The sequence below is a fragment of the Pongo pygmaeus genome, chromosome 3 (genome assembly GCF_028885625.2).
Source record: "Pongo pygmaeus isolate AG05252 chromosome 3, NHGRI_mPonPyg2-v2.0_pri, whole genome shotgun sequence".
NCBI lineage: Eukaryota > Metazoa > Chordata > Mammalia > Primates > Hominidae > Pongo > Pongo pygmaeus.
In genome coordinates, this window is record NC_072376.2 from 4,966,167 (window position 1) to 4,979,045 (window position 12,879).

Sequence of the window (12,879 nt, forward strand, 5' to 3'; positions counted from 1 at the left end):
ACTTTTCTGGTTGATGGCATAAATTCCTTGATATCACCTTAATGTTTTTTTATTTCTATATATTTTGAATTCTGGAGGTTGCCTAACATCTGTGTTTTTATGCCTCACCCTCTCTGTAACTGTTGGCCACACCAAGACCAGAGAGAAGTGACCGGGCCGGTTGGTAGCAGGGCTAGGACTGGAATTCCCCAGCCTTTTGACTCCCAGCAGGCTCTGTTTTCTGTATTGCACTGCTTTTCCCTATTTTGACTCCTGTTAGGACAGTGGATGTGAAATGTAGCTGGGCGCTTTTGGGGGTGTGCTAGGAGTGTGGCAGATGCCTCAGACTGGCATTTTTCCCTGATTCTGAATTCTCATGGCTCAGAGTCAGTCCCTAGGCCACTGACCGGGAAGATACAGGAAGTTGTTTTGTATGGCAGCCTATACCAGGGTATTTTTTTCACCCAGCAGTTTATTTGGTTTGGACTGGAATAAATCTCTGAGATTGGTTTCTTTGCCAATATTATTAGGGAGTGGAGCCTGACTTGTCTTAGCCCAATTCGTAGTGCTTAGAATCTCAATGAGTATGTGTTGAACTGAGCCGAAGTGTGAGAGCGAGCATCTTGGGCAGTGGTTTCCAACCCTAGCTGCATCTGGGGGGCTGTGAAAAAAGCATGCATGCTGACTCCAGACCAGTTGAAATAGAATCTGCAGGAATGGAGCCTGGGCAGCTATAGTTCTGTTAAAAACCCCCAGATGGTTCTGATACACAGTAAAAATTGAGATCCACTGATCCACGGTGAATTGGCGTCCTGGATCATAGACATGCCTTATGCTTTCACTAGCTTAGAATGGCTCTTGCGCTTTGAAACCATGAAAAAAATGTTATGCAAACAAATGTGGAAATTGCCTAAATGCCACATCCTGTTACTACCTGCCGTGAAGTATATTTGCCAGTTATTCACTCTGTTCTGATCTCTACCCATTCCACCTTTTCTTCATGGAACGATAATCTGACAGTTGGTTATGCAGAACTAGAGTAAGTCTAGTTTGATTGGCAGCAAACGATTTTGGGTATGAAGTACTCTTTAGGCATTTATTGAACTCTTGTTTGTACCAGTGCTGTGCTGGACAGTTTATAAATATTACTTCTTTAAGCAAAGGCTATGGAGTCAGGCTGCCTGAGTTTTGCTAACTAGCTGTGTAATTTGGGGCAAGTTTTTAAGCTTATATAAACCTGACTTTCATCTATGAAATGGGATGACAAGGGGTCATTATCATCTCACAGGATTGTGCAAATATGTGTGTAAAGTGCTTAGTTTGGTGCCTAACACATAGTAACTGCTCAGTAAAGTTATTATTACACCATCATCATCATATTTAAATGTAAATATTAAGAGCTAATAAATTTGTAAAAGGTAGTATACCCTTACCCCTTGAACCAAAGACTACTTTAGTTTTAAGTGATTGGGTTAATTTATCACTTAAATATTGGCCTCTTCAATACCTTGAATTTCAATTGAATGTAGCCAGAGGATTTTATAATTGGACTGTTGCCTCTAGAAGTTGGAGCTTTGTTTGTTTGTTTGGTTTCACTTCCTACGCTAAGCACGTGGCTATGTGCACCTTTATGGTAACTTCTGGTACTGGGGAATCAAAGCTTCATTAGCTTCTTTGGAGGAGATGATCTTATGCTATACGAAGCACTCAGACTTCGTTAACTATGTACCTCCAGACAGGAACAGGTGCTTCCTGTGGCAGCCTGTCCTTTTCTTAGCTCTCTCATCAATCTAGCCTGTTCCTTCTATTCCTCTTTATACTAGAACTTCTCTTTGAACAAGGAATGTTGTTTTGCCACTGCTAGGTCCCCAGCAATTAGTAATGAATTAGTAATATTTAGGAGGTACATACTAGGTGCCTCCTAAATATTAATAGATGATAATCTAGCAGAACACAAGATAAATCCTCAAGTTGAGATTTAAGCTGTGTGGTATCAAAGCTGCATTGGTAAACTTATTAAATCAATTTTGTTAATACAAGTTTAAAATATCTTAGTAACTGACTTAATTCAGTAATCATTTACTGAGTGTCTTCTAGGCTAGACATTGGGGACAGAAAAGTAATAATATATGATCCCTGCCTCATGCACAGGAAGCCTAGTGTGATGCCAATGGCTGCCATGGAATATGGCGAGTATTAGGATAAAGGGGCACCCTGTGTGCCCTTGGAGCACAGAGCAGGGCTTGTGTTCTGGGAACTTGGGCTCCATGTTAAAACACAATTTAAATTAATTTTTTTTTTTGAGACGGAGTCTTGCTCTGTTGCCCAGGCTGGAGTACAGTGGTGTGATCTCGGCTTACTGCAACGAGCTCCCCCCAGGTTCAAGCGATTCTCGTGCCTCAGCCTCCTGAGTAGCTTGGGATAACAGGTGTGTGCCACCACGCCTGGCTAATTTTTGCATTTTTAGTAAAGACGGGGTTTCACCACATTGGCCGGGCTGGTCTTGAACTCCTGACATCAGGTGATCCTCCCACCTCAGCCTTCCAGAGTTCTGGGATTATAGGCATGTATGTATTCATGCTTTTAAATATCTGTGGGTAGCACTTAACTTTAAATGGGTGCTAATTAAACTATTGAATGGCTTTAGTATGGATTAAATGGCTTTGCTTGGGCCTCATTTTTAATTTCCTTCATTAGAGGAAAAAAAAAAAATGCAGGTTGAATATCCCTTATCCAAACTGCTTGGAACCAGAAGTGTCTCAGATTTTTTTACATTTTTGGATTTTTGAATATTTGTATTATACTTGCTGGTTGAGTATCCTGAATTCAAAAATCCAAAATCTGAGCTGCTCCAATGAACATTTCGTTGAGCGTCACGTCAGCACTCAAAAAGTTATAGATTTCGGAGTTTCTGGTTAGGGAGACTGGTCCTGTATGCGTGCTGGATTGTTGCAGGAGTTCTGGACCAGAGGTTAGGTGACCAGGCTTTGGTTTTCGCTTTGTTACTAAACGGGCTATTTTCTTCCATATTCTCGGCTTTAGATCCCTTGGTTGTCAAAGAAGGGGTTGGGCCATCTGATGGTTAAGGCCTCTGTTAGTTCTGACTTTGAGATATCTCATTTCAATTCATCTTCCTTAGGCATGGACAAAGAACATGGGAATTTTGAAATTGTTAGTCAACGTTTACAGGGACGTTGCAGCCTAGTTTTGGGTAAAGGTCATCTTTAGTGAGCCCAGGGAGAAGCAGTGGTTCAGCTGTTAGCTGAGAGGGGTAAGTGGTCCTATAAATTTTCCTCTGTTTTAGCAAAAGCATTGTTAAGGTCACAGCATTAGTGTAATTAGCTGGAAAGAGGAGGGGAACTCACTGTTACAGGTTATATTGAATGTCTTTTAAGTTGGTAAATACTTTTTATGAATATGTTTTTCAGGATTTCAATGTTGTATCATTTCTTTGTGTTGCACAGCACGGGAAAGTTAATATCATCATGTGACATTTGAACGCTCTTTTTTTTTTTGAGGAGTTTCGCTCTTGTCACCCAGGCTGTGGTGGCGTGATCTCAGCTCACTGCAACCTCCGCCTCCCGAGTTCAAGCGATTCTTCCGCCTCAGCCTCCTGAATAGCTGGGATTACAGGTGCCCGCCAGCATGCCCGGCTAATTTTTGTATTCTTAGTAGAGATGGGGCTTCGCCATATTGGCCAGGCTGTTCTTGAACTTCTGACCTCAGGTGATCCACCCGCCTTGGCTTCCCAAAGTGCTGGGATTACAGGCGTGAGCCACCATGCCTGGCCTTGAATGTTCTTTCTGTGGGAATCTACAAAAGCCAGCTTTTGAGTCTAGTGGCAGAAAACCTCTTCATTGTTTAGCTGTGCTGTGAGTTTGGAGGGCTTCAAGCCCATCTGAAAAAGCTGTAGTATTTTATGTCAGTTGGCTGTCTTGGAGAACTTAATGAGCACTGGGCCAGAGTGATACTGTCAGAGTTCATGAGCTGTTTGAGGCTCTTGAAGCCTAGATACTGCGGTTGCCCAAATGCATCGGCTGGACTCACTATTTCTCTCGGGAATAGGGGGTGGAAATAGCTGTGGTCTTAACTCTGCTCTTAATTTTACAGTGCTGTTATTAATGATAAGAATGATTTCATACGTTTGTTTTTTGCTTCGTAATTCACAGAGAATTTTAAAATCCATTATCTGATTTTATTCCTGCAGCAGTTCTGTGAAAAAGGCAGGGCAGTTTTCATATCTTCTGTTGCCCCGTGACTCTCTCGTGTCACAGAAGCCAAGAGCCTTCAGCGAGGTCATAGGGTGAGTGAGTCGCAGAGCTGGGAGTAGAGGCTCAGGCTTCTAGTGACCCTGTTTCTTCCTCGATAGCTCGCTCTTGTGGCGTCCTGCTCAGGTAACTCTGCATGCTGGGTTTGGTCTTTTGTAAATCCCTGCCGTATTTGGAGAGAGGTTCTTGGGAGGTTTCTGTTCATTTTGGAACATTGAGGTATCTTGTCCTCTCTCCCTCCTCCCAGATGCATGGGCATTTCTGCAGGCCCCCAGGCTGGCCCTTGTGTGTGGGGGCGTCTCCTGCCTCCACGTTGCATGCGTGCCCCTCTTCGGGAGGTACTCTTCCCCGCATGGAGCCCCCTTGTGCCTGCCTCCACACTGCAGGCTGTTCGGTAAATGTTACTGACTCAGCATCGTTGTTCTAGAAATGGGACGGGGTATGGATGCCAAGTTCTTTTCTGTGTGAAGGTTGTGATTGTATCATCTTGCCTTCCCCGTGTGTGCTCCTTGAGGAGGGTGTCACTGTGCTGCGGTCATTTGTGTTCCCTAGGGTGCCTCCCTTGGAGTCCCGGCCGCAGCAGACATGCAGTCAATGCTCATGGCCTAAATGAGAGGAAGGCCAACAGAGCCATTAAATCTGGAAAATGACAAGTGAGGGAAAGGAATTTTTATTTAAGGCATGTGAAAAAGAAATCTTTTTAGAAAAGTTGACCTGTTTCTCAAATGGAGTTGAATTTCAGCTCAGAAAAGCAGCTGTGCGCCCAGAGGGCTTTGGGATTTCAGTTTGTGACAGATGAATTTAATTTGTTGTTGTATGAATGTATTATCCTTTTGTGGTTTTATTAGACCTTTCTCCCAAATGGAATAGATTTTTCTATAAAAGTCACACTTCCTTTTTGAGAAGTGTAACACTAATTTTATGGGATGGTCTCCCAAAAGATTACCTGCCAGGAACCAAACACGCTGCCTCAGACTCATGGCCCCTGGTTTCTGCCTGTGTAGCTGCAGGGGAGAGAGGCAGGGGAGAGAGGCACGCTCGAGCTGAAATCAAGACACATGTCTGCATCTTGCTCTTTCTTTACTGCTGTTTCGTCTCTGAGCTGGCATGCCTTCAACTTCTAGGAGCTTGGCGGGTGCAGACACATTACGGTATGGAGGAGGGATGTGGTGTTGCAGCAGCCAGGAGACTTGCTGGAGTCTCTGTTCTCTCCCTGCTCACTGCTCTGACTTTGTATAAGTCACATTTGTAGGGCTGGGCACAGTGGCCTACACCTGTAATCCCAGTACTTTGGGAGGCCAAGCTGGGAGGATCGCTTGAGCCCAGAGTTCGGGACCAGTCTGGGCAACATAGTGAAACCCCCATCTCTACAAAAAATAAAAATTAAAAAATTAGCCAAGTGTGGCGGCTCATGCCTGTAATCCCAGCTTGAGAGGCTGAGGTGCGAGAATCACTTGAGCCCATGAAATCGAGGCTGCAGTGAACCATCGCGCCACTGCACTCCAGCCTGGTCAGAGCAAGACCCCGTCTCAAAACAAAACCAAACAAAAAAACCTTTTGTAATAGTGGCAGTAGTTAACTTTTGAAAGTTTGGAGAAAAGTTACTGAATAACCTGTGACCATGGACAACTTACTTAACCTTCCTGTGCCTCGGTTCACTCATCTATGAAAAATGAGAGAATATGGTACTGATCTTCCGGGATTTCAACGAGAACTAAACGAGATAAAACTCAGAGCCTGGCACCTCGTGAGTGCACACTAAATGTTATTATTCAACATTTTAGAGGAAAAAGAATGCTAATGGGTCATTATGGCTAAACATAGTCTATCACTGGCCTTACTCATGGTATTGGAAGGAACTTGAATTCCATATAGATAGTGTGATGGAGAAAGTATTTTGGGCATTGGCAGTATTTATTCAAAGAACAAAGGATGTGTCTGTCCTGTGTGGAGAGCCGTTTCCGCTTGTTTCTTTAAATGCTATGGGAAAAGCAGTCGGCCCTGTGCACTCTGCCGGACAGCTTCAGTCTCTGCGTATTGGTTTGGCCAATTGTCGTTCGCTGTCATCATGGCAGCAGCAGTTGAAGGGACAGCTTGTCTTGATTTGCATTTTTGGGTGTTTGTGCTATTTATAGACAATTAAGAAAAGACATGGAAGCCTGTTTATAGCAAGCTGGCAAATTCAGCACAGCATGGAAAAATCTGTTAGCACAGTTTGCACGTGTGCAGGCACAGAACAGCCAAATAAACACACACATTTTCCTGTATTTTAAAAACTCTCTGGAAAAAAAAAAAAACATTAAACCATTGCCCAGATGGCTTACAGAGCTTTTTCCTTGAAGTACATGAGTATGGCTGTCAGACATCTGAAACCTGAAGCCATCTTAAAACATCACCATCATTTTGATGCTGCCCGCCCCCCTCCTTTTTTTCCATTTGTGAGGGATAAGGATCCAGGAAGGAAAGTATCAGCTTGCAAAGGCTTTTGTTACAATTAATCTTTCATGTTCTTTCTTTTGGTATCTTATTCTCTGTTTACATTTTATTTTTATTTTTTATTTTTTTGAGACAGAGTCTTGCTGTGTCGCCCAGGCTGGAGAGCAGTGGCACTTTCTCGGCTCACTCCAACCTCTACATCCCAGGTTCAAGTGATTCTTGTGCCTCAGCTTCCTGAGTAACTGGGATTACAGGTGTGTGCCACCACACCCAGCTAATTTTTTTATTTTTAGTAGAGATGGGGTTTCCCCGTGTTGGACAGGATGATCTTGAACTCCTGAACTCAGGTGATCTGCATGCCTAAGCCTCCCAAAGCGCTGAGATTACAGGTGTGAGCCACCGCGCCCGGTCGCTGTTTCCATTTTGTAACGCTAGCGTCACCCCAGTGTAGGGTGGCTAGGGGTATTCTTCTTTCCTGTTTCCTGGTGTATTTTCCTCTACAGCATTGATCACTCTTTAACATACTTTTTGGTTGTCTGCCTCTGCCTACAAAAATACATGTTCCCTGTTATATGACCAGTGCCTGGCACATAGATAGTTAGTCAGTATTTGTTGAATGAGTGAATGAATGGGCTGAAAGAACCTTATTCTTCTTTCTTCTGTTACTTCATGACAAATGCTTTTGGAAAATGCTCTGCGAACAGGGATCCTAAGCAGGAGAGATTACACACATTGTTGTGGGATAACCCATCATCCTCAGATACTTGCCTGGAAGGAGGTGGCGCAGATGCTTGCCGGGAAGGAGGTGGAGTGCTTGAGTAGAAATGATACAAGATAACCTCTTCAGGAAGTCAGCCAAGTATCACAGCTTTTCACACAGGTGTGTGATGTTTGTGTATGTGTGTATGAAGCGCTGTCGTGGCCTAGAATCACGGGACTTTAGATCCCTTGTACAGATAGAAAAGTAAAGGCTGAGGCCCAGGAGCGCTCCAGGCCACTGCGGTAGAGTCCCTGTCTGCCCCTCCCAGTGCCCGGTCACTTCTCACTGCACTCCCCTCCTTACTGCTAAAGCCATCTTCCCTGACTCTGAATGTGTAACCACGACGGAGAAAATGTACTCCAGGGTCACAGTTTGTGGAGAAAAAGCCCAGCAGATGAAAATTATGTTCACAAGGTTTGTACCTAGAAAGAGTGGCCATTTCTATAATGTCTTTAAATGTCCTTGTTTCTCATACATTGTATAAACAAGACAATAGAAGGAGATTCGGGAACAGCAACTTTAGAACAAGGGGGAAAAAATCAAACCTAGAGCGTTCCAGTTTCTGTTTTCTTCTCAGTCTAGGGCTGAGGCACTTCAGCTTCCTGTCTGAGGGACCACTCAAATCTGATTAGAAGCCATTGTGGGCTGGTAATTATCCATAATTTTAGGAAGACAGATTCAGCATCAACTGTGTTCTCTAATAGCAGGCTTATTAATTTTAAATTTGCATGGCAGGAGAAGCAGATGGCGAGGTGGGATAAGCGTTCAGATGCTTGGTCATTGATAGCTTTTTACTTCCACGTATTACATGGGGATTTGGGACCCGGGAAGCCCGCTGAGAACTGATTATTATCTGTCCCCTAACCAGCTGGGTTCTTTTTCATCCTGAGCTCAGAAAGATTGCTCCTGTTGCAGTCAGGGAAGACGGGTTGTTGACTGGTTAGAAATCATGGCAGGTTATTTGCTCCACCCGCAGTTCGAAAGCAGAGCTATCAAAAGTTGTCTTCTCTATTGTGTTTCAAATCTGGGTGTTTAAAAAATTATATAAGCAAATTAAGCATTTCTTTAATGGTAGTTGTGCGTGTTGTTGATGCAAATGAGAGGTGCATTCCACTATAAAATCTCTGGGACTTTATAGGAAGATGTGAGCCTTAGAACAGAAGTTGGTTTTCTAGATGATCATGTAGATATGATGCTGAGCACCAGACAAAGATGCTGATTGAAGTGATTTTAAAAAATTGTGTCTGAGTTCAGATTTTACATCAATATTTAGAAAACCAGCAAAGGAACTTGGAGGAATGTTCTCATGCATCCAGTTCAGCCCCCTGTCCACATCTTCATAAAATTCGAGTGTGCGTACAGGGAGGCGCATTCCTTTCTGTTCTCATCACAGGTCCTTCCCTGGCTCTGCACCTGCTCTCTTCCCTACCTTCCCTACCTTTTCCCTCCTGTGCGGTTCTCTCACAAAGTGAATGGCCTCAGCCATAGCTTCTCTGCAGCTGCATACTGTGGCGACAGGAGTGGTGCTGCTGCAGGGGCTGCTGTCCCCACGGAGACCAGTCTTGCTTGCCGCTGCAGCCTGGTGATCATTTAGCACCGGAAGTATGTAATTCCGCAGAGTGAGCGCCAACATGCTGATGATGGAGGCGTCTTTATCACGGTGCTCTGCATATTTTAATCTTCGGTGGAAAGTATGGAAAAGTATGTGATACCTGTGATTTGATGTCAGAAGGACGTTGTGAACTTGATGTGGAGTGAGGATGTTAAGGTGCAACAGGCACCCTTGGCTTCATTAAATGAGACTTCCCCATCTCCCTGCTAGGCACGCACAGGCATATGGCCACATCTTATGTGTTATCCTTATTTAGAGTATGCCTTGTGGTCATGCTTAAAGTTACATGATTATATTCTTCCTCATAGAGTAGGTCCCAAACTGCATTCAACACAGAAATGTACTCTTGCTGTTATACATAGAAAGTGCTTTCATATAACAACTGGGAGAGCAGTCCTAAAATCTGGGCTGGAATCGTGGAAGGAAGGTATTGGAAAGCAACAGATTCCCTAGCCCAAAGCTGTTTTTTGATGAACATGGAAACAGGACCAAGAGAAGTGAATTTGCCTGAGGCCCTGGCAGTGTCTCACGGGTAGCATTTGAACCTAGCAGTTTCTTGACCTATTTCTTTAAATGATTAGTCATGCTTCCTCTGATTCCTATATAAATGTATTCCTCATTCATTCTTTTGTTTCAGTGAATTATTGCAGTGCTACCACGTAACAGTGTTTGAGTCAAAATGTGGCAATGTTTATCCATTTCCAAGGTTTTTAGTTGTACAGTTTTTCAAAGTTGTGCTTATAGTTTCTTGTTGATTACAAGGTATCCTTTCAGAAGCCAATTGTGTGGTGTATTTACGTTGATTGTTAGAGGTAGTTAGAACCTACTTGGAGTCGCTGGCGTGCCTGGGGGACAATGACAGCTGCCTGCTTCATGGGCAGAGATGAAGTAATTGCTTCCTGGGAAGCACCATCCTCCTGGCCACACTGTCTAACCGACTTAGTTTGTGTTGGTTTCCTCACATCTGCACGTTTCTGGCTTCATCTGAGTCTCATTTATTTTAGCATACAACTTCAGGCTGTGGGGAAGAATGGCCATTTTAGCACAGAGATGCGCACAAAGGAACAATTGGCTAAATGTGAGCAAAGACATTCTTGGGGGGGTTTCATTTCTTTTATTCTGTAACAGGCAGTCTTGGAAGCATTCTGGATGTGTGGCCTGCTCTGTCACAGTTCCTCCTTGCAGGATCGCAGATTTTTGGAGATTTTAGTGATAACAGTTATCATTGAGAATGGCATTCTTGCAGGCTCTAATAAGTCAGGATTTATTCGGTGTTAATTTGTTAAAGACAACTGTATTTCTAGCCAAATATATGTTAGATGTTCTCCTGGCAGAGTTGCTGGGGGTATTTGCCGTGGCTTAGTCTTAGGGAAGCACATGCCTTTGAATACTGTTGAAGCTGTGAGTAACCAAAACGCACCTGAGTACTTTTGCCATATGGGGTGTTAGTCACTGATACACTTCTCATTCAGACCTGATGGATTCTTGACCCCTTCCTTTTTTATGTATGTATGTATGTATGTATGTATGTATGTATGTATGTATTTATTTTTTAAGAGCACAACCCCTCAGGTGGCCACTGTGAATCTTTGGTGTTTTCAGTTGGTTGAAACCTATTTGCCATCTCTGGTTCAAACATATTTGAAGCCTGCTGATGCTTCCCTTTGTTATTCTTCTGCTGTCTAACCTCCGCTGCTGTAGGGTTCAAGACTATCAGAGCTGGGAGCCACCTTCACAATTACCAGGGTTTTCAGAACATCCTTTATCTAGCCGTGGGGATGGAAGAGATGTTATCAGAGGTGGAGGCTTATTAGGTTTACATGCCATTGATAATGAATGAGGAGGTTTTCTTTTATATAAGTAGAGCTTCTTATAATGTGCTTTAGTAGGGTAAAGAAGTTTTTGAGGTCTGCCTTTCTTGGGGGAAGATAATTTGTGATCCTGCCCTTGCTTTCGACAAAAATATAATTTGTATACCAGTGCATGTTGTATTTTTGAGCACTGGCTGACAAATGGTTCTTAACTCGTCATTCACCCAGCCACTGTTTGTTGAATGGCATATGTGTGCCAGCTGTAGTAGGAACTTGCGAGGCTCTAGACTAACGCTTATGAAACGGGGGTCCTGGGGGAAGCAAATGTGTATAACTATAAAAGTTTGTGAGGGTATCAGTGGGGGTGCCTATAGGTGCAAAACTTAGTTCATTCATTGCCCTATCTAGGAGGTTATGTGTCTTAGCAGCATGTTCCATACCAACGCATCTGTCTATTAAAATATTCATCAAATAATTCAAATATTTGAAAACATTCATCTGCTTAGGTATGTATTTTTCCCACTGAGTTTAGAACTGGTTAAGGACAGGCTGTGGGGTATGTATTATTTATATATATATACACACACACATATATTTTTATATATACATTTGTATATATACAATACCATTGTAAATATACAAATGTGTATATATATACATTATATATACATTTATATGTTTATATATATACACACATATATATTTCTCCCTCTCTGTATGTACACACACCACACACACATATATACACACACACATATATATGAAATACACAGACATATACACACACACACACACACACTCTTCTACTGCCCAGCACAGAAAGACAAAACTAGGCAAGGGTTCTTTTAGTGTTTGTGAAAAAATAGATGTGCTTAGTTGAGAGCGTCCTTAAGTTGCCAGGGGAAAGAGACAGGATGGGTTCACAAAGGGAGATAGTGTTTGTTTGTTTTTTTTTCTTTTTCTTTGTTTAACTCTTGAATTTGACATAATCCAGACTTATGGAAAAGTTGCAAAAATAGTACAGAGAATTCCCATATGCTCTTGCCTCAGATTCCCCAAACATTTCACCCCATTTGCACTTTCTCTTTCTGTGGATATAATTTTTTTTTTTCTGAAATGTTTGAGAGTGGAAGGTAGAATGCAGGGTAGGGTGAAAGGCAGAAGGAGAGAGGTGGGTTGGGAGGCTTTTTTTTTTTTCCCTTCTGAGATGGAGTTTTGCTCTTGTCACCCAGGCTGGAGTGCAACGGCACGATTTCAGCTCACTGCAACCTCTGCCGTCTGGGTTCAAGCGATTCTCCTGCCTCAGCCTCCCGAATAGCTGGGATTACAGGCGCCCACCACCATGCTCAGCTAATTTTTTGTATTTTTATTAGAGGGGTTTCACCATGTTGGCCAGGCTGGTCTCGAGCTCCTGACCTCTGGTGATCCACCCGCCTTGGCCTACCAAAGTGCTGGGATTACAGGCATGAGCCACTGTGCCCGGCGATTGGGAGGCTTTTCCAGTAACTCAGAGCGCTATGATGAGGGCTGGACCTGGTTAGAAAGGTTGAGGAAGGTGAGGAGTGGTTAGGTCTGGCACATATTTTGAAAGGAGAGTTTAAATGGGTTGGGTGATTAAGGATGATGTCAAGGATTTTGGCCTGAGTAACTAGAAGACTAGAGATGCTGTTATTGGGATGGGGAAGACTATGGGAGGAGTGGGTTATAGCAGGGGGAATCAAAAGTGCATCTTGGGCGTGCTAAATTTGAGGTCCAAATAGAGATGTCAGGAAGTGTTGCCTGGGTGCGGTGGCTCACGCCTGTAATTCCAGCACTTATTCCAGCACTTTGGGAGGCCGAGGCAGGAGGATCTCCTGAGGTCAGGAGTTCGAGACCAGCCTGGCCAACATGGTGAAACCCCATCTCTACTAAAAATACAAAAATTAGTCAGATGTGGCAGCGCACGCTTGTGGTCCCAGCTACTCTGGAGGTTGAGGCAGGAGAATTGCTTGAACCCGGGAGGCTGAGGTGCAT

The 12,879-nt window shown here is 43.5% G+C and overlaps 1 protein-coding gene across 6 annotated transcripts in view; it reads left to right on the forward strand.

Annotated features, from left to right (window-relative positions):
- The window catches only part of AFAP1 (actin filament associated protein 1), a 179,911-nt gene that overhangs the window by 28,693 nt on the left and 138,339 nt on the right, over positions 1–12,879 (forward strand). The window contains exon 1 of one of the 6 annotated variants that reach the window (XM_054484911.2): positions 4,177–4,373. The exons of 3 other annotated variants lie outside the window; for them this stretch is intronic. The gene's annotated coding sequence lies outside the window, so the exon portion shown is untranslated. Of the gene's footprint in view, positions 1–4,176; positions 4,374–12,879 lie in introns of those variants that run through there. 2 more of the 6 variants (XM_054484906.2, XM_054484909.2) reach the window with 2 other exon arrangements.